This window comes from Rousettus aegyptiacus, unplaced genomic scaffold, assembly GCF_014176215.1.
Source record: "Rousettus aegyptiacus isolate mRouAeg1 unplaced genomic scaffold, mRouAeg1.p scaffold_m13_p_7, whole genome shotgun sequence".
In the NCBI taxonomy this organism is placed as follows: domain Eukaryota; kingdom Metazoa; phylum Chordata; class Mammalia; order Chiroptera; family Pteropodidae; genus Rousettus; species Rousettus aegyptiacus.
Window position 1 is genome coordinate 51,663,551 of NW_023416310.1, and position 22,248 is coordinate 51,685,798.

Sequence of the window (22,248 nt, forward strand, 5' to 3'; positions counted from 1 at the left end):
TTATTTACAGATCAGCATGGTCCTGAGACAACTGATTATCTGTAAAAAAGAAAAAAATAATCAGTTTCAGTTCCATATTTGCTAAAAATGTATGAAAACAAACTTTAGAACTTTAATGTGAGAATATAGGAAATATTATAGGAGACTATTACAACTGGAGCAATGATGGAAAGTGATTCTTTTATCCTATATAATAAAGGTAGATGGTAGATATTCTGACCCAAATATAGAACATCCTACATTTGATTTTTAATAATTGCCCTCCCAGTTTTACAAATAGCATAAAAGAAGAGCCTAAGCTTTGCAAACACACTTAGTTTCTAAGCTTCAAAATAAGAGAAACCGAGATCTTATAGATCCCCAGTGCCTCTGATCTCAAGTACATCTTGATTTTCAAAACTCCACAAAGTCCCTGTTTTACTACACAAATGAAGATGGAGACTTTTTAATAGAGGAATATTTAACTAAGGATTCTAACTCTGCCTATCAAAGATTTCTAAATAGTTTCCGTCTAAGAGTAAGGGCCAATTACACCACACTTTGTGTATATTATAGCTGAGGGATACCAGAGAGTAAAAAGACAGTAAATGCACCACTAGTTCAGTGGAGCTTTTAGTTCTGGTCTTTTTCCCTGATCTACAAGATTGTATTCACTTTTCAGAGTCCTCGAATAACTGCTTTCTACATTCTGTCTAAGTTTATAGTTGCATTTAGTGGAAGACATAGGATGCAGTTTGCTTGCTCTATCTAATCTAAAATAACAGCTCCTTTTATACTTTTTTTTTATAGCTTTGATGATTGGAATTTTGTTTCATTGTTTACTGGAGCAAAGAAGAGCAATTAGTTTTTTCTTTATTGAACATATAGTCAGAAACTTGCTAAACTGTCTTATTCTAATATTTGTAAAACATTTAGAGTTTTCTCAGTATACGATTATATTAAATACAACAGTGGCAGTTTGGTTTTATCCTTTCTAATCTTTATATAGACTTTTCTTTTTCTTTTGCTTATTTTACTACACTGTAAAGAACTTCACTGTTGAAACAGTGATAATGGCTATCACTGTCATATTCAATCTGAAAATGAATGCCTGTAATATTTTACTATTAAATGTAATATTTGCTTTTTCCATTTCTAATTTTAATTTTGTATCATGAATGGCTTTTGAATTTTATCATATAAGTATTCTATATCAGTTGAGAATATCATTTTTTTCTAAGTACAATTAACATAGTAACAGTGATTTCAATAATAGGTTTCTAATGTCAAATTAACCTAGAATCCTGCAATATAAACATTTTGTCATGACTTTTCATATATTTTGTTTGGATTTATATAATATTTTATTTAGGCATTTTAAATCTGGATTTATGAGGAGATTAACTTATAGTTTATTTTATAGTCCTTGACAAATTTTTATATTTACAGTTAGTATTATAAAATTAACTGGGGAGAAGTCTCTCACTTTCTGTTGTTTAGATACTTTTGTATAAAACTAAAATAATCTTTTAATTTAATATTTTATAATGGTCACCTATTAAACCACCTGAGTCTAGAGTTTTCTTTTTGGGAAAGATTTAACTAATGATTTATTTTTTTTTAATGTTCTATTATTTAGGTTTTATACATATCCTGCATAAGACTATTTTTTAGATGCTTCTAGGAAGTTTTCAATTGTAAGAGCATAAAGTTACCAATATAATTTCTGCTATATTTGTTATTTTATTCCTTTCCCATTCCTAAAATATTTTTGAGTGTTATATAATTTTTTAATTAGTTCTAATGGAGTTTTGTTCATTTATTACTACATTTTTTTTCAAAAAAACAACTACTATTTAGATCCTTCTTAATATATATTTTTCTACTTCTTACATTTTTACTCTTATCTTTATTACTTCAATTATATTTTTAAGTCAATTGTTCTTTTTTTTAAATATCTTAACTGACAATTTATTAAACTTGATTATTCAATTTTTTTTATACAAGTATTTAAAAATACATAATACTATTATGTACATTTCTCCTTAAGTACAATTTAAGTTAAATACCATGAATTTCAATATCTATTACTTTTATATATTATTTTTATTATCACTTAAGTTCTAAGTATTTTCTTTGTCTCCTCAGGGTATCTTCTTCAATCACTTTAGAAAACTGCTTTAAATAGTCCCCAAACAGGTAATGTCCCTTCACAATTTTTACTGCTATTGTCCTTTAATTATGTTGTAAGAACATGCTATGATATGTATGATACTGATATTTTGATATTTAAGGTTTGTTTTCCAACCTAGACCATGGATATTACTTGTCTTTTATATATTCTTTAGAAAAATGTAGTTATATTCTTTGATTGTTGTTAGGTAAAGATTTCTTAATATATCCATTAAATCAAGCCTAATTGCACTGTGCAAATCGTAGGGTGTGTGTGTGTGTGTGTGTGTGTGTGTGTGTGTGTGTGTGTTTTCTCCTGCCTAACTTTTCAATTGCGGAAAAAAGAGTGTGGTTGGTTGGCAGTTTTATAAATGTTTACATTATATATATTCAAAGTTATTTTTTAGATCCCTTAAATATAGAACTTTTATTTTTTCCTCCATCCTCCAGGTTTATTGAGGTATGATTGACAAATTAAAATGTATATATTGATATTGTACGACATGATATTTTAGAATACATAACATGATGATTTAATGTACATATCCATTGTGAAATGGTTTCTACAATCAAATTAATTAACACATCCATCACTTCCCATATTTAGCACCTGATGAAGGAATATCTGCTTTGGGGAATACTATCTCTCTGGCTTTTTATATACATTACTTTTATCTCTATTTTACTGATCTTCTATTGGGTTATGTCCCTGTTTTCTTTTTCTAAGTTTTACTTCTAAGAGATCAAAAGTTACATACTTCAACATTTAATCTTTTAGTGATTATTTTGAATTTTACTATGCATACTTAAATTTATAAAGTTCCAATTAAATTAAAAGTAAAAGGAAATTAGAACATTTTAACTCTGATTGGCCCATTCCCAGGATATACTCTACAAAATGCAGTAGACTTTTCTATGTTTACTGGTTTCCTTACTCTTGCATATCAAAGCTTCTTATTAATTAAGAATTGCTTTAGCCACCAGTAATTGTGACCTGACTATAGTGACTTAAATAAATCAGAAGTTTATTTGGTCGTGTTAAAGAAGTTTGAAGCTAGGCAGTCCAGAGATGTGCCTGTGGTTCCACAAAGTCATTAGTGAATGTTAAAGAAAAATTACACTAGCAAGATGAGCAGACAGAAATTGATTTATTCTGATACTATTGCCAACAATAGAGGAAAGAGTACAGATCAGATCTGGATACTCAGCACCACCAACACAAAGGGCAGGAGAGTATATTAAGAGCTGGGGTTAGGAATCATAGGTCGTTTGTGTTTGTTAATTAGCTTTACCCAAAGAAAAATTGAATTGTCTCCTTTTCCTGGCAGGAGGTAGTTTTACAAGTTGGAGCCAGGTGCCCACTGAAGTTAGACTCTTATCATTCCCCAGAGACTGAGAGATAGAGCTTTCTCTTTTCTTGATGTTTACATTTTAAGGAGATGGTTTCCAGATCCTTGAAAAATACATCTTCCTGGGTGGGTTCTTAAGACTTATGATCCTTTAAGGAGATTCAAATACATTTCAAAGGGGCAAAGAAAGGATTAGTAATTACAAGTTTTCTAAAGTAAATGTACCAAGAAAAGAGGAGTCAGGGGCTTATAGCCAGGAAGAAACCTGTCTAAAGTTTAGTCAATCTGAAGGGAACATTAAGACCATACTTGTCAGGATCCAGAACTTTCTTTTTGCCACCCTGTCTTTAGTTTATTGCTTCCAATTTCTAAGTCATGAGAAAGCTGCAGGACTTCAGCCACAATGCTTGCATTCCAGGTTGGAAAGAGTGACAGGTAAAATGACAGGCCTCATGTCCGAGTCAGTTACCTTATGAGAATTACTAGAAGGCCTACCCAGCAACTTCTGTTTTCATTTCCTTGTCCATTTTAATCTGCAAAAGAGGCTATGAATAAAATCAGCCCAGAGTAAAATAAGAATTCTGTTTTAAGGAAGAAGGTAAAATGGGATATTTCATAACCAACACAGTGTCTGTGACATCCCTATTTAACTACTCATATCTTTATATCTCCTTCTTCCATTTATAAATGTACTTATTTCCCTTCCAAAAGATAAGAACCCCATTTCTGCCTCTGGTAACTGCATCCAGCTCAAAGTCCAGGTAATGTGTAGCTCTCTTCATCAAGTCTACATACAGCTCCTGGGATCTGGTCAATTATAAATGAAGACACCTGCTTCCCCAGAACACTAAGCATAAGAATGGAAAAGTATAAGAGGAAAAAAAGTAGCTACAATAAAAGTTTCCATTTGGAAAAGAGAAAAATAGGAACCATGCAACCATCACTGGGTCAGAACAATTAACCTATCCTGTTTGGAAGGAATAGTGAGAACTACTTTCCCTGGCAAAGGAGTGCACTCTGTGATCATCCCATCTGGGGACTCCTGGTTCTATTCTTGTTTTCCCTCCATGGCCTCTGGCTCTTCCATCTGGGAGGTACATCTGTCCATTTTCTCATGGTCACAAAAAGGTAGACATTGATGAGGTTGTCCTTGCTGGAGACGACTTAGCTTTAGCAGCTTCATCGCTATTGGTGGAGATTTAGAGGCCTGGGACTGTTTTGGTAATTTGGCAGTGAGAGGCTATTATAAGCTTGCCTTAGAAGTTCTTTAGAAATACTATTTCCTCAAAACTTGGTAGGTTCTCAGTGTATTTACTTCTGGTCAGACCCAAACTCAAGCAAACATAGCCAAACTTCTTAACTAAATATTATTTCTAAGGCTACCAGCTCATCTTTAACTGACTTCTAAATTAACAGTGGCTGCTTTGAGACTATTTAAAATAAAAACCACTATAAGAAAGTAATATTGTTGATCTGACCATGGTCCCTATTTGCTGTTTTTGGTTAGGCTGTCAGAAGTTTCACCATTTGTTCCATTAGACTCTGAAGTATTTATATTTTTTAAATTATTCCTGTTTCATCCACAATGTCCTTAGAAGTGTTATGGAGCACCAGATACTTCACCTATGAAATGCAAATAATCCCAAAATACATTCTAGCATTTCTGTATTTCGTATTCTTTGAGGTGACACACTAACAAAAGAGATCATTCACTGTAAGATACAAGACAATTGAGAGAGGTGACTAAAGAAGAACTGGAAAAATTTCAATTTCTAAAAAGAATTAAATTTATTTTAAAAATTTCTCTTCATAGTCTTCTAGGAAATCAATAAAAAGCACAAAATTAAATTGAGATGTTTTTAATTTTTTAAAATTATATTTGGCATGCAATATCATATTAGTATCAGGTGTATGACATGGTGATTAAACATTTGTATAACTTATGAAGTGATCACCTCGATAAATCTAGTACCCATCTGACACCATACATAGTTACTACAATATCACTGAATATATTCTTTACATCCCTGTGACAATTTTGTAGCTATCAATTTGTACTTTTTAACCCCTTCACCTTTTTCATTCACCCCTCCAGCAACCATCAAAATGTTCTCTGTATCAATGAGTTTGTTTCTGTTTTTTGTTTGTTTGTTTGTTTGTTTATTTTGTTCTTTAGATTCCACATGTAAGTGAAATCCTAAGGCATTTGTCTTTCTCTATTTGACTTACTTCACTCAGCACAACACCCTCCAGATTCAACCATGTTGTTGCAGATAGTAAGATTTCATTTTTTAATGGCTATACACACACACACACACACACACACACACACACACACACACACCACCTTTCCTTTATCCATTCATCTATTGATGGAAACCCAGGTTGCCTCCATGTCTTGGCTATTGTCAATAATGCTACAATGAACAAATGGACTCACAAATCCTTTCAAAGTAGTGTTTTGGGTTTTTTAGGATAAATACCCAGAAGTAGAGTTACTAAGTCCATCTTTGACTCTTGCTATGACCTCTGTTTTAATGTCTATTTTGTCTGGCATGAGTATTGCTACCCCTCCTTTTTTTTTTTCCCATTTTCATGAACTATCTTTTTCCATCCCTTTACTTTCAGTCTGTGTGTATCTTTAGATCTGAAATGAGTCTCTCGTAGGTAACATATGTAAAGGTCTTGTTTTCTTATCCATTCAGCCACCCTATCTTTTAATTGGGGCACTTACATTTAAAGTAATTATTAATACATATGTAGTTATTGCTATTTTATTAATTTCTCTCTCTCTCTCTCTCTCTCTTTTTTTCTTTTGTCTCTTAAAGAAGTCCTTTCTAACATTTCTTGCAATATTGGTTTGGTGTTGATGAACATCTTTAACTATTTCTTGTCTGAGAAGCTCTTTTTCTGTTCTTTGATTTAAATGATAGCTTTACTGGATAGAGTTATCTTGGTTGTAGGTCTTGGCTTTAAATCACTTTGAACATTCCATGCCGATCCTTTCTGTCTTGCAAAGTTTCTGTTGAGAAATCAGCTGAAAGTCTTATGTGAGCTCCCTTGCAGGTAACTGGATGGTTTTCTCATTCTGCTTTTAAATTTTCTCTTTAACGTTAGCCTTTAGCATTTTCATCATGGCGTAGGCCTCTTTAGGTTCATCTTGTTTAAGATTCTCTGTGCTTCCTGGGCTTATGTGTCTGTTTCCTTGGCCAAGTTAAGGAAGTTTTCTGTCATTATTTCTTCAAATAGGTTTTCAATTTCTTGCTCTCTCTAATCTCTTTCTGATACCCCATCATATTAACAGTGAGTGGTATGCTTTGTTTTCCCACAGGACCCTTAAGCTATCCTCATTTTTTTGGATTTTTTTTTCCTTCTCGCTGTTCCCATTGGATGTTTTCTGCTGCCTTATCTTCTAAATCATTGATTTGCTCCTCTGCTTCATCTAATGTTCTGTTGATTCCCTCTAGTATATTCTTTATTTCGTCTATTGTATTCTTCATTTCTGACTGGTTCTTTTTTTATGTTTATATCTCTTTGTTAAAGTTCTTCCTGAGTTCATCTACTCTTCCCCTAGGTTCATTGAACATCCTTATAACCAGTGTTTTGAATTCTATATCTGGTAGATCACTTGTCTCCATTTTGTTTTGTTCTTTTCCTGGAATGTTTTTTTTTTTTTTTCTGTTCTTTCATTTGAGGCATGTTTCTTCGTGTCATTTTGGCTTCCTCTCTGTGTTTATTTCTATGTATTGGATAAGGCTGCTCTGTTTCCTGGTCTTAGCAGAGAGGCCTTAAGTATTAGGTGTCTTCTGGGGCCCTGGTCACCTGAGCTGTGTGCTCCAGGTATGTCTTTTGTGTGTTATAGTGGAGCCTTCATTCTGTTTGTACATCAGTTGGAGGATCGACCGTTGGACTGATTGGTTGTGAGGACTGGCTGGTGACTACAGAGGAGGAGCTTATTGTGCAGGGGCTGACCCTACAGAGCAGGATTCACTTTAGCAAGGCTCTGATGCTTTCCCAGTCTGCCCTTTTGATGTACCATCCCCAGATGCAGGCCAAGTAATGCTCTGGCTTGGTCCAAAATTGGCCACAGGTGTGCTGGCCCCATGACCTTATGGGAGGAACCCCACTGTAGGCCAAGTTTAGCTGCAGCCTGTGCCCTGCTTAGGGCCACTAATTTAGACATTTTGTTAAATACACACACACACACACACACACACACACACATATAATTTCTAACATAACTGTGATGACAGAGGTGATAAATAAGACAAGTCTCACTCCTGGGCACTGCGCTAAGATCTTTACAAGGAATATCATTTAATTCTTATGACAAGCCGCTGTGTGATTTTTTGGAAGGTGAATGCTAGAACCTCTGATATGGTTCAGGTTCAAATTTAAATTATTTAATTTTGCTAAATTCCTATGCATTTACATGAAAGTGTGTCTATAGTACAGAAGCAAAAGGAATGAAATTATACATTTGATGTATCCTGAAATATTTATAATCTGTGTCCATTTTTTGTTGTTATTTTAATTTTAGGCATCTATGCAACACTTTGAGACCTCATGATTCCCTGTGGGCTTTTTATTAAAATCTATCTAGTGTTGATCCTTTTATAATGGACAATTCTGGCTGCTCCAGCTGTCACTGTAGTAACAAGATGCGTATTAACCATAACTTTCAAGCCAGAAAGTTTTACATTTGTTTTGACAGTTTACAGTAAATTCTATATCAAAGGCAATTTCTTGGGAGAATATTATGAACAAGTCCTTGCAACATGGAGAGTGTTGGGACCTTTTGTTGTGAGAGCTTGCCTTCCCTGTATGGAATAGCATTTCATTATTGACCAAAGCTGTTGTCTAACAAATGACCCATTTTTTAAATCCAGCTGTTTTTTAGGATAGTGGGTTTAGCTTTCAAAAGATCTTTTTGAGGCTGGTAACAGCAAAAATGTTGTAAAAAGGACAGAATTCTGTCCCTTATATATTATAACCTGTGCCAACAACTTTCTTTACACAATTTTTTTTCCTGTTGGAAGTCAAATGAAGGCTGTTAAAATAAGTACATAAAGAAACACAGCATGATGATGCCAAAGGTAGAAAGCACATTAAAGAAAACATGAAAATATTTGGCTACATAAAAAGTGAAAGAGTGAGCTTCTATATGTGTGTATGAAAGAGAGACAGAGAGTGTGCAAAAGAGAGAAAAAGAAAAGTTAAAATAATATAATAAGCAGCAAAAATAGTTGCAACATTTTGCAGAAATAAAATGTTTCATGTCCCTTAATATCAAGTAATTTATTCAGTATTTTTAATGTGCCTAACATTGAGCTGAATACTTTTTATCCATTATTTTATTGAGTCTTCAAAATAACCCTATAAAGTAGGTGTGAAATATTATGGCTTATATCTTACCCCAAGTCCTAACCCCAGTACATCAGAATGTGACTTTATTTGGAAATAAGTTCATTGCACAGGTAAGATTAATTAAGTTAAGATTAATTAAGTTAAGATGAGGTCATACTGGAGTAGGGTGGGCTCTAATCCAATATAACTTTATCCTTATGAAAAGAGGAAAATTCGATTAGGTGTTAGAACTAGGCCAAACCAGCTGTTTTATTCACCTTTAGAATAAGAAAAAGAATATTTAAAGTAGCAGCAACGGTCAGTGAAAAAATATATAGACAAGAAAAGCAAGGAATTTTTTGGAATTGGAAGATAATTCCACATAGCGAGAGATTAAGGTGAAGGGGAAATGAGTAGAGAAGGAGAGGGGAGCGATGTGTCTACTTGAGATGACTCTCCTATGCAATATTTATTGTTGGATTATCCACCATTTTCTGTGTAGCTACCAGTGACTGTCCTGATATTACGTCATTTTTCTGAAAAAGACTTCTAAAATGATTTTGTTGGCGCCATAGTTAACAAACCAATCTGTGTGCTGTTAGAGGCTTTGTTTAGAGAGTTCCTTGGCCAGTGACCTCTTGTTTACACAACAGGCAATCTCATTGTTCCACAGGGCAGATATCAAATGGAGTGTAAGTCCAAATATTCATTTATAATTCCTTATCTTTGGACTCTTCATGGAAATTCTTCCCCACCCCCAACCCTTCATTTTTTTTCTCATTATGATATTCTTGATATCTAAGCATAAATATTAATCTATCATTTAGCCTTCAGTACCTGCCTACTTAATCTCACCATTAACTAACTTCTTCTATTCCCCACCTCCCCCATGGCCTTTATACAGTCACTACAAGAAATTACATTTTATTGTTTGACTTAGAATATTTTCAGCTTGTCTCAAAAACAAATTGGTATAATTTTACATGCTTTGAAATCAATTACCAAGGATATTATTCTCTCTGAACACTACCCTAAATACAGTGTAATGTTCCATTTCTGATATAAGAATCTCTTTGCACATTTCTTTATTTTTCATAAATTGCAACATGCACTTTATGAGTATGTTATATACCTAATAGAATGGAGTGGCAATAAGAAAAACCGGAAAGCACTCTTTATATATAAATAAAAAACAAATATTAAGTTGCAGCTAAATTATTTGTGGAAAAAGTATTTAAAGGTAACCAAAGGAAGTAAATAATTTCACAAGTAAAAATATGTGGGAGATAATAATTGGTTTTAGAAACTTAAGTGCCAAAATATTTAAAATATCTAACTGACCTTTCAACACATTTTTTTTTGTGTGGTAGTAGAATCTTTATTCCAATATGCTTTATGTTATCTAAGGCAGATGTTTAGTTACTACAAGCAATATGTATTCACTCAATTCATTAAAGGTAAGTCATACTATGTACGAGGCTCAGGATATAGCACGAAAAACAAATCCTATCCTCAAGATTTAGTAGTTATTCAGGAAACAGAGCCAAAAAAAAAAAAAAAAGATTATTATGGATTAACGAGTTGTGATAAGTGCTCTACTGAAGATGAACAGGGTTATAAAATAGCAAACTGGTGGGTATCTCTTCAGTTGTACATGAAGGGACTTAAAGGATGTAACTGGACTAGATATTTAAAGAGTTAAAAGAAAACAATCTGAATCAGTTTTCTATTGCTACTTAACACATTAGCAAAAACTTGGTGTCAAAACAAAACAAAACAAAACAAAACAAACAAAACACCCATGTATTAGCTCACAGTCCTGTTGATTGGCTATCTGGCATGATCAACTGGGTGCTCTGCTTCAGTACCACCAAGTTCCAAGTTAAGAGGTTGGCTGGCTTGAATTTTATCTGAAGATATGCAGAAAGAATCTGCTTCCAGGTACATTCAGGTTATGGGCAGAATGCAAGTCCTCATGGCTATAGGTTTGAGGTCCCCCGATACTTGTTGAAACAGCCCTCAGCTATTCTTGGCTTCCACTGGCCACTTGCATTTCTTCTGTTGTGGCCCTGTCTATCTTACTTTATCAATAATGCATTGAATTCTACTAATGCTTCAAATATCTTTGACTTCTTCTGCCTTTCTTTCCCATCGCTGTTCAAAGAGGCTCTCTGCTTTTACAAGTTCATGTGATTAGACTAAGTACATCTGGATAATCTCTTATAAGGTCAACTGTGCCATATAACGTAACACAATATAATGAGATAGTGATATCTCATCATATTCATAGGTTTTGTGGATTTGAAGGCTTGATATCTTTGAGAGCATTTTTAGAATCATATCGACTATAGAATTCTAACCAATAACGGCCACACTTAAAAACCTGATTTGGTTCGTTATTATCTTTGTTTCCTTCTGTCTTTTGCAATTCTGGACAAAGGGAGCCATTATATGTTTCTGAAGCCATGCTATCAAAAAGGTAGGAATGTGTAAAATTATTAAAAGAGAAAAGAGCTGTTAATAGTGACATCTAGGAATTTGTGGTGCAGGGTGACTTTTGTTAGCTATAGAAGAAGAAATATGGAGTTTAGGGGTGACTGAGCAGTAGAATCTACTCTGTACATAACATAAAAAGCCAAATTTTAATGCATTCTACTTTGGATATGTTGCCTGCTTGGCTACTTTCTTTCTTTTAGAACAGAATTGTATCTGTCTCATAGGATTCTGTACCTGACCCATAGGATATGGGTTGATATATATACATATGCCTGACATAGAGTTTGTACTTCAAATGCTAAGTCCTTTCTTTTCTCCCTTCTATGAACCCAAAGCTGCCTTCACAGTAGCAAAATAGAAAGGAATCACTGTTCCTTGTTCATCTTTGTAAAACATCATATAATACTGCCTGCTTTTATTGTTAAGATTTATTTAAAGTTACGGCTTGACTTTTACAGGTTATGTTATATTTTGCTATGCTGTACTTTCTGATTAAAACATTCCAAGTTGGAGTTTATTTGTCACCTGGTCATCTGAATACTCCAATACAGAGAGAGAGAGAGAGAGAGAGAGCGAGAGAGAGAGAGAGAGAGAGAGAGAGAGAAAGAAAGAAAGAAAGAAAGAAAGAAAGAAAGAAAGAAAGAAAGAAAGAAAGAAAGAAAGAAGGAAAGAAAAGAAAAGAAAGAAAGAAAAAAAGAGGGAAGGCATTCCTTACATGAAGCTACCTTAGGCAGCACTGTTGCTCCCTGAGAGTATTTCCAGGTCAATTTCTATCCCACAGACATATTCTAATAGATTTTAAATAAAAACTCTGTATTTACTTTTGAAATCATACCTTACAATGCTGTTGTATTACTTTTGGTGTGTCTTTCATAATATATTTTAAATTTTTAATAAAAATATATAGAAATCATATATAATTTTATATTTATAAATTTGTGGTTATAAACAATCCTCTGTGGAAACATTTTGGAATTTTCATGTGCATTTGTATATGATCAAGAGATAAAAAAGAATTAAGTTGACTTTTCTTTCCATAGCTATTAAACTACTTGTTCATTTGTTTCTGTCCTCTGCCACAATCTTGCACTATCAGCTTTATTGACTGTGGATGATTTACAGATTCCACATAATACGCATCTTATAATTGATTATTTGAAGAGGGCTCAATATGCTGGATTTTATGTGCAGATTCAAAAGTGTCTAGTGTTTTATTTAGTTCTTTAAGATTACAGAAACTAGGAAATCCCAGGTTACTTTATGAAAGAAGGTAAAGGATATGAACAAAATTGAACATAGGTCACAGCTTCACAACTACTCTGGCTTTGAAACCCTGAAATATAATTAATAGAAAATGATTTAGTATTATTTAAAGCTTAGTTGAAATGACTAGTTGTGCTTGGTGGTTGTTTTTCCTGTGAGAATCTGGTATGGAGCACCCAAAGTTGGGCAGTGTTTCATGCCACACCTATTCAGAGCTTCTTAAGCTTTCTTATTGTAGATGGTTGCATTTAGCTCAATCTCACTTTATTAGTTCAATAACTTGAGGCCAAAGTAGCTATACCTGATTGGCCATTCTGATCAAGTAACCATGGAATGAGCTATTACAATATGATACAAAAATTACTATTTACGTTCCTTTTTCTCAGCAGTAGTTTACAGGTACTTCATGATCTACTCTGTAGTTCAGGAAAATCTTCAATAACTTTGAGTGAGTCAATGCAGGAATAAAGAGGAGAACAAATGTGACTCTCAGGAACCTGTGAATGAGAGACATGATGAATGAGTAACCATAACAAAGTAGCTAAATTGCCACGGCAGCATTCCGTAAAAATTTCTTAGCTGATTTGCTTGCACAGAGAGGTGCAATCATGTTTCCACAGTTAGTTGACGATCCAGTTGGTCTATTTTTTTTTATCTAGAATCTTATAGGGGCTCTTGTTTACCTCATGATACTACCTAGAATTTTTTTTTAATAAAAAAAAAGAGAGAAGGATTAATTTAAAATGATTGAGCCCACATTTTGCTATAATTTATTCATGCAATAAATATCTACTGAAGGCTGAGTACTTGCTCAGATGGGGCGTGTGTCCAGTAACCACATATAATAATAGAAAATGACTTTCTGGCCTGCAGCATTGACTTATCAGTTATGGCCTTTAAATCTGGGGATGGGAAATAGAATCTTCTTTTCTGAAAAAAAAAAATTTTTTTTTTTTAATTTTTAAAAGAGGCTTAACAGAAACTTCTTCTGCATGAAAAATGGGCATATTAGCAAAAAGGGCCCTTAGAGAATCTCTCCTAAGACTACTCACTCTGAGGGCAGAAAGACAGTCGTCTCCTTAATTCCTCAAAGAAACACATCACTATTGACACAATCCTATTTCTAGGCCACTATTGTGCAACTGAGTTCTAGAGTAAATGGACACCTGCCCTGCAGTAAGCATATAGGTGCTGCTATGAATCTTCAATATTATAGCCTACAATTCAACATTAGCTTTCACCTGTGGGAATTAATAACAATAAAGTCAAGACCAGCCTCTGAACTACCCTCAAGAGAAGATGGCTGCTATTACTTCTTCTGTGGCCAAGTTACTGAAAAAGGAAAGACAAACACTCCTACCTCTACAACAAATTAGGTGAAATTGATCAAGGTCACCTGTGCCACAGTTACACTGGAGCTGTAATTCTAATAATAAATAAGCTCACATATAATACTGCCAACAAAATAAGCACTAACTGACGGTTTAAAAGCCCTACAAAAGTAGGTTTAAATTTGGCAAATGGCTAACAGCCATCAAATTCATCTTCTCCCATTATATCACAAACACCACTAAATAAACATGATTAAAAAAAAGAAAAACAGCAGACAAAAGAATATCAAGAGATAGTACAGCAGTTATAAAAATAGTCATGGGGATGTAAAGTACAGCATAGGTAGTATAGTCAATAATATTGTAATAACTAGGTGTGATGTCAGATGGGTATTGGATTTATTGGGGTGATCACCTTGTAAATTATAAAAATCAAATTTAAAAAATCAAATAGACTTTTAATTAAAGAAAAAAGAAATAGCGTGGCAGAAGCTTGAACTAATTGTAGGAAATATATGACAGGTAGAATTAGAACGTGAAAAACCTATGCAATCTTCAATCTAGCTCTAGATAAAGTGCATGAAACATTAACCACTTTTTAAAAGCAGATGTTTGTTCAGTTCTGAATTAGTTTTGGATTCTTCATTATTGGTACACATGCCTCATCCCAGTAAACACCTCTTTACTTGAACTAACTCGAGTGAGTTTTGTACTTTACAACCCAAATCCGTCACTAAAGCACATTCTTTTTCTCTTTTTCTGTTTTTAAAAGTTTTCACTTAATGGTCTAAAAAAAAAATTTCTACTTTCCTAACTCTAAATATGTTATGCAGGCACAATTACACACAGTACTCACAGCAGCAAAGCTGCAGGAAAAGTTCAAAAGGCCTGCCCTAGTGACTCACCCTGGGGTTCAACAGTTCAGAGATAAGAAATTATGTAATCATACAAGGTGAAGTCGCACAGGAGAACTGAATACATTAGGATACCCTCTCCCCCCCGTCTTTTTCACTTGTCAGACAGCTTTTCTTTCTTCATGACTCACGTATTGTATTTCATTTTCTGGGAAGGCTGCTTTGACAGCCTCCCAGACAACCCACAAATGTGCCCCACACTGAATTAGCTGCCCTGTGTTCACACCATGAAAATCACAGTGCGGTATCAAGATCAATAGCTAACAATTTTGAGTGCCTAATATGTGCCAAGCAATGTACTAAGTGCTTGGCACACATCGCCTCACTCAATCTTCATCCAAACTTCATGAAGTGAGATTATTTTACAGATGAAAAAACCATTATTTTACAGATGAGAAAACTCAGGTTTCAAGCACTGTACTCAGCACTTTACATTTATTGCTTCATTTTATCATCACAGTGATAGTTTGGCGCTATTGTGATTTCTACTATAATGATGAGAAAATTTATGCTCATAGAACTTAATTGCCTAATTTCTTGCTTTTATCTCCATTATATCTATTATAGAATGCATCCAAATGGAAATGAACTGTTTATGTGTCCGTCTCTCCTGTGACATAGCAAGTTCAAAAATAAGAGCTGTGCCTTACTTTTTGAATTCCAAATTACGTGCTCAATGAATATCTACTTGTAAATGCCGACTCTTCCTTGCTATTAGCCCTAAGAGCCTTAGATTTTAAATGTGTTCCAGTAAACAAATAAACACAACTGCACTTCCTCTGAAAAGGGCTTTAGCATTTTTATTTTGCTACCACATTGCTGTCTCCCTTGCAAATGATCCCCAGGGGATCACTCACCTTGTGAATCCAGCCCAAGGCACCTGTGACTGCTACAGATGCCCCTATAGGCCTTGGGGCAGGAACTATGCTCTCCTGATGCCCAAAGCTGTAGTCCTTGCTGCTCTTCAGCCCACTAAAGGACACTGCAACCATGGACATTAATGCTGATTGTCCCCAACTCTCCATGCACCATTCTGCCCTACTGCAGGTAAAGCTGAGATATTGGGAAAACAGCAAAAAACTTGTACTACTGACCATTCTAAACCTGCCTCTGAGAGACTAAGGAAGGCTCACCCCATGCTCTAGATCTCTTCACACTTCTATAACCTTGACCTCAAGACTCCAAAGGCCTGTTTCACCGTTGTCCTCAGATTGGTATCTTCGCAGTATGGTGAAGAACAGAACCATCATTTCTCTTCAGTGCAAATATGTGTGTTATTGCCAATGACCCCCAAAGGGGAATCAAAAAAATATTAATATAATGTCACATTCTTTTATTTTATCACTAATCACCTTGTCGCAGTCATATAACAACAGTGGAGGTGAAGGTAAAATGGCTACCCCTGAAAGCATATGATGAAAGTTAATACGAAGAACATGTTGACAGACTACTGACTATACAGTTGTAATGAAGAAAAGGCCTTCCTCCCGTAAAGCACAATGTTGGCGATAAACCACCGAGGTGCTCCTGTGCCTCGGAGTGATTAAATTTTGCCACCGGTGCCAGGCAGCATTAATCCTACCGTTTCAGTGGCAGAAAACACGTCATCAAACTGTCAGCACGTCACTGAATTTTCCTGAAGTGCTTTTCCTCTCGATCTCGATTGAACATCTAAATCTTTTCTCTGCATGATAAACAAAAATGAATGGAAGAAAAATGGCTTTAAATCTCTTTCCAGTAACCACAAACGTTATAATCTTATGAATGAAACTAGGCCTCTTGTGCACTCAGAATCTGTAGGGACTGATTTATAAGTTAACTGGTACTGCATTGATCTTTGCTCATTACTTTTTCAATAAATCTCTTTGGATGAGTTACCTGCACACTAACCTCAGAAAGGCACCTTTTTATGTCTGAAGTCTGGCTCTCTGCATAGTGCAGCAGTCAACATCCTGTGTAATAGATTACTATAGACCTTCCTGTCCTTCAGATAAATAATCCTAAAATCCCTTCACACATTTATCTCCTTATTTCTAGGTCACTGGTAGATAATTTGGACAACATCATATAACTAAGAAGTTAAATGTATTTCATATATATATGCATATATATATATATATATATATTCAGTCAAATATATTTTGCATTATACCAGATTTTGGATTTAAAGAATTGATATACTTTCAGCAATTTGTGTGTTTTATCTTCTCAGCTATGTCATTTTATCATGAAGTAAACTGTAGGGATTTGTTAAATAGATTTAAAATTAAAGGTACTACTTCTTCACAATTATGCAAATGAAAGATTCAAGGAGATAGATGTTCAAACTGAGGTTGAATATGCTCCTTGAGGAGGTATATTTACACTTTATGACACCATTAGGAAGTCTTTCTGGAAATGAAACTTTCCTTTTTCCTTTTATGGTTTGGGGAGGAGGAGGGAAACTTGGAGTATTTTTTTTTCTTTTTCTTTGCATTAGGATGCTCTGCTTTGACATTTGACATGAATACAAACAGCTAGATATTCTTGTTGACTTCCAGCAAATAGATGGGGAATATAGCAGTTCTTGGTAAAGTCCTTTAAAATAATGGTTTGATTTTTTTCTCCCCAGTGTATGCTTTTTGCCCAAATGTGCTTATCACTTGCTATAGATGACTTATTTTACATTCATGCAGGCTGTGTTACAAGTCTGTCTCATCTAGTGAAGTGAAAATTATGGCTTAATAAAAAAGAGGGGGGATTGAAAGAAGAGCTACAGTAGAGCTTACTATTGTTGTGTTGCTTTTTAATTCAAAGATTCTTACAGAGTCAGGTTCACCACCAGGCCCAGTCTGGTTCACAGAACTATGAATCAATCATTTTAGGAAGATAGATAAGTAGAGCATCAGGTTCATGTCAGCATAGAATTCATTCAGCAATACCTCCAAGAAAAGGTGGCAGCTTGAAGAATGTCGTCTACTCCCTCTCCTCCCTTTCTTCTCTCCATTTCTCATCTTGCAGATACAGCAGACATTGCCTAGAAATGAAAAAGTGATGAAAAATATGTAGGGATGAGGATTAAAAATAAAAAAAAGGAAAAATCACAAAATTTAAAACAGAATGTAAATACTCTTGTTAAAAACTAGAGTAGCTCAGGGTGACATAAAATTACAATAAAATAAACCAAGAACCTTGGAATTTTTATTTTACTTTGATGAATGTGCATGTACTCCATATCATCTCTTGTCAAAGTGAGAAAGTTCGAGATGTGATTTCCAGGATTGGGGGGAAAAGTTAAGGGAACAGCACAAAGAGTTACTTAGTTGTACATAATATATTAGAGATAGGCACTGGAGTTTGGGGCTAAAATTTTACTTAATAACATAACATTAATTTACTTCTTTTTTCTCATGTATTTGTCTCTCTTGTGAAACTTACTAAGGAAAAGATAATTACAGTCTGGGATAAGAGCAGGGATCTTGGCCCACAGCGCTCAGGGCTGAGATATACTAGTCTACACTTCCAGATGCAGGGAAAGACAAACGAATCAATTTTATCCATTCATTCAGTCCACAGAGAGCTCCTGGATCCAGTCTGTAGCAGAGACTGATGTTAGGTACTGGAGACACATAGCAAAACAAAAGGAGACATGGGCTCTGCTCTCATGTGCACTGACCTTTTCCTATATGGAAGTTCTAATCGCTTTTCCCTAACTATACCAAACTACTATTATTCCTCACCCTTAGACAGGGTGCCAAGGTTGAAATAAGAAGTAAAGAAAAAAATCCTAAGTATTTCTTCAGCACTCACTAGATCTCGCTTGCAAATAATTAGGAGGAAAAGTGCAAAGATGGAAAAACTAGATGCTGCAAGGAGCTACAGAGAGCTTTAATGGAAACAAATGCAAACAGGCTAAGCTCCTTTCCTAAATATCAATAACTACAAGTTGGATAAAATATGGAATTAAACCATTTTCAATCTATTTAATATAATAATAAGCAAGAGAAAGATTGTTAGAGAAGTACTAAATGAAAGTAAAGGTGAAAATATTTTCAGATGAAGTTGAGTTCAAACAGAATGCATATTTGGGAAAGTGAGAACCATCAATATGTTAAGAAAGGAACAGCAGAAAAAGTAAATTCATGCATGAAATTACATATTTTTAACATAATTGATGGAAGTGCCAAGAGGAACTGACAACAATACTATTTAATAGGTACTTTTTATTATTCATTACTAAATCATTTGATCATCTACTTAGTCACTTAGCAAATACGTCCCTAAAACACACTCTGTAGAGGTGCTGTGTTAGATGCTGGAGACATAGTAATGAGCAAGACGTAACGGCTCCTGCCCCATGGAGTTTAGAGCTTGGTGGTTGAGACAAATACTAAGTAATTAATAAAAAGAGGGAAAATGGGGTTAATAAGAAAATGAGTAGGGACAGGATATATAAGAGCATCTGAGACAGGCAGATGGAAAGGACCTCTCTGAGGAAATATAATTTAAGTGAAACCTGAAGGGCCATTATGAATCACACAGGTGGAAAGCCAAGGGATAGTCCTTCCAGGAATAGAAACAGCATAAGCAAAGGCTATACTATAAGTGAAATTGGAGAGTTTAACAGGAAATAGATCATAATGCCTTATTAGATGTTGGGAATAAGTTAAAATTTTTAATCCTAGTGTATCAGGAAGCCACTAGAAGGCTGAGCAGATGGTTGAATATATAATACATATTTTAGTATCATGTTGAGTATCTCACGGGGAATGCATAAAGTGGAGCAAGAGTGAAGGTAAGGGCACTAGATGAGACTTATTCATTAGTCTAGGTGAGAGACACAAATGGGCACAGTTTATAATTTAATATGAAATTAACGCTACCTAGTGATATTTTAGATGTGCCAGTGAAGAAGGAAAGATGCATCAAGTCCTCTTTTTGAGCAGTGAGTTAGTGGTGATGCTACTAGTAAGAGAGGGATTACTGGGATCAAAACATGGTGGAGTTGAAGAATCAAGGATTCACTTCTGAACATATTAATTCTGTGATACTTCACAGATAGAGACTGAATTATAGATCTCAAACACAAGGGAGAGGTATGGAGTGGAGAGTAAATGTCTAAGTCATCAAAGTATATGTGGCATTTAAAGCCGTGGAAACTAATTACTAAGTAAAGAATGAAAATAATACAAGAAGATAATCCAAATTGGAGACTGAGCAGATCCTACATTTAAAATTTAAGTAAAGGTGAGGACTGCAAGGGAGATTGAGAAAGATAACCAGGAAGGTAAAAGCTGAGAAGCAACAATATTCCAAAGAGGAGAGACGATTAACTCTGTAGAATGTTTGTGAGAAGTCAAGTAAATCCATAATAGAGAAGTACTCAGTTGCTATAGAAAACCTTGAGAAGAGATGTTGTGGATGCTGGAGATGAGAATGTCCTGAGTGGGCCAAAAACTATGATAATTTTGTAATTAGAGAAAGAAGGCATATAAGACTAAGTTGAAAGAAGAAAAACTAAAGTCCAAAGCATGCATAGCAAGCCACAACTACAAATAGGGGGAGTTCTCTAGAGTTCTCCAAGCTTAGATGTAATGGAAAGCAGGGGTGATTCTTAAAGCAATCTAAAATCTAGCTCTATGCCCTCCCCCCAATTCCACAGCCTAATCACCAGAACCTATGAGTACAATGAGATATTACTCCTGTGACTGTTTATGCAGCATAGGCACAGCAGAGTTGACTTAAAAGAGAAAGATTATCCAAGATTATCCAGAGGAAACCTAGTATAATCACATCAGCTTTTAAAAAATGAGACAATTCCCTAGCTGGAAAGATAAAGGCAAGCTAGAGAGATACTAGGAGTGAATAAGACTCCACACACCTTTCTTGATTTGGAGATGAGGGCAGTGGGGGGAGGAGTGGCATGTGAGAAAGCATGAAGCACCCTTTAGGCTGTAGACTGATGACAACCAGCAAGGAAACAGAAACCTCAGTCACAAACAGAGCCATAGTCACAAAGAAGTGGATTTTGCAACAATCTTAATGAGCTTGAAGCAGATTTTTCCTCTAAAACAACAGGTAAGAGCCCACTCCAGATGACTTTGATTTTGGACTTGACACCCTGAGCAGAAAACCTGATCAAGTCAACCTGGATTTCTGACCTTCAGTGTATGAGATAATAAATAGATATTGTTTCAGGTCACTTTGTGGTGATTTGTTACACTGCAATAGAAAAGCGGTACATGTGTGAGAAGCACAGCACTGCCCTTCCCTCCTCACTAGAGACAGACCGCTGAACACAAACAGTGGAGTCACAGCTAGCCTAACTGGGGGCCCTCGATATAATCAAAAAGACCAAATATTTTAGACAAGTCATTGAGAATGACACTTAGATTGAAAATCAATAACAATAGCAGTTGAGAAAAAAACTAAGAGAGCAAGCAAAAGTGACTTGAAAATAAGTTCCAAAAAAAAAAAAACCCTCAAAATTACAAGAGAGAACAGTATCTCCACAGCAGAAGAAATTATTTTAGAAAGTACAAATTAGAGATTTCAGCAATGAAAATCTATGATTATTGAAATATTACTGAAATAAACTCAAAAGTTGGGCTAAATACCAGAACGTGTACATTTGAGAACAAATTAGTGAATTGGAAGATAGAACTAAGGAATTCTCCCCCAATGGTGTGAAATAGGAAAAAGGCATGGAGGAAAATTAAAATTAAGGGACATTGATAGCTTCAGAAGTTACAAAAGAGGAAACAAATAATGAGAGGCAAGGAAATACAGAAAAAAAATTATGAAAGAAAATTCTCAGAGGTCAATAAATTCATTATATTTCCTATAGAAATAGCCACTTAGTGTCATTAAAAAATAAGAATGTATATATTCACCTAGAAGCATAGCAAATTTTAAAATAACAAGATAGTGAAAAAGTGTGAAAAGCTTTCAACAGCCTAAAATATCGAACTGCAATCAGAATTCACAGCTACAATCCTGGTACCAAAAAAAATATTGAATGGTGTAATATCTTTATTAATATGTAAAAGTGACTTTGAAACTAGAACTATTTTACACTTATTTAAACAATTGTGCAAGTAATGAATCTAAATAAAAGTATATTTGAACTTGCAGTCACACAAATGTTCCACTGTAGAACATTTGGTGCTAGGCTAGGACTAGAACTATCCACAAGAAGCACCCAGTTACAGATTAAAGTAAAACACCTGAGGCATGCAGCACAAATGCAGACAAGTGGACAAAGAGAAAGTTCTAAGGGCCAGAAAAAGCAGATATTTATTCTGGGTGATGTGACTGTTCTGTGAGTTGTGATATTATGTTATATGACTGTCTCAGTTAGAAGTTGCATTCGATCACTAGTAACATACATCTCAAAATAGTGCCTCAAACAAATTAGTA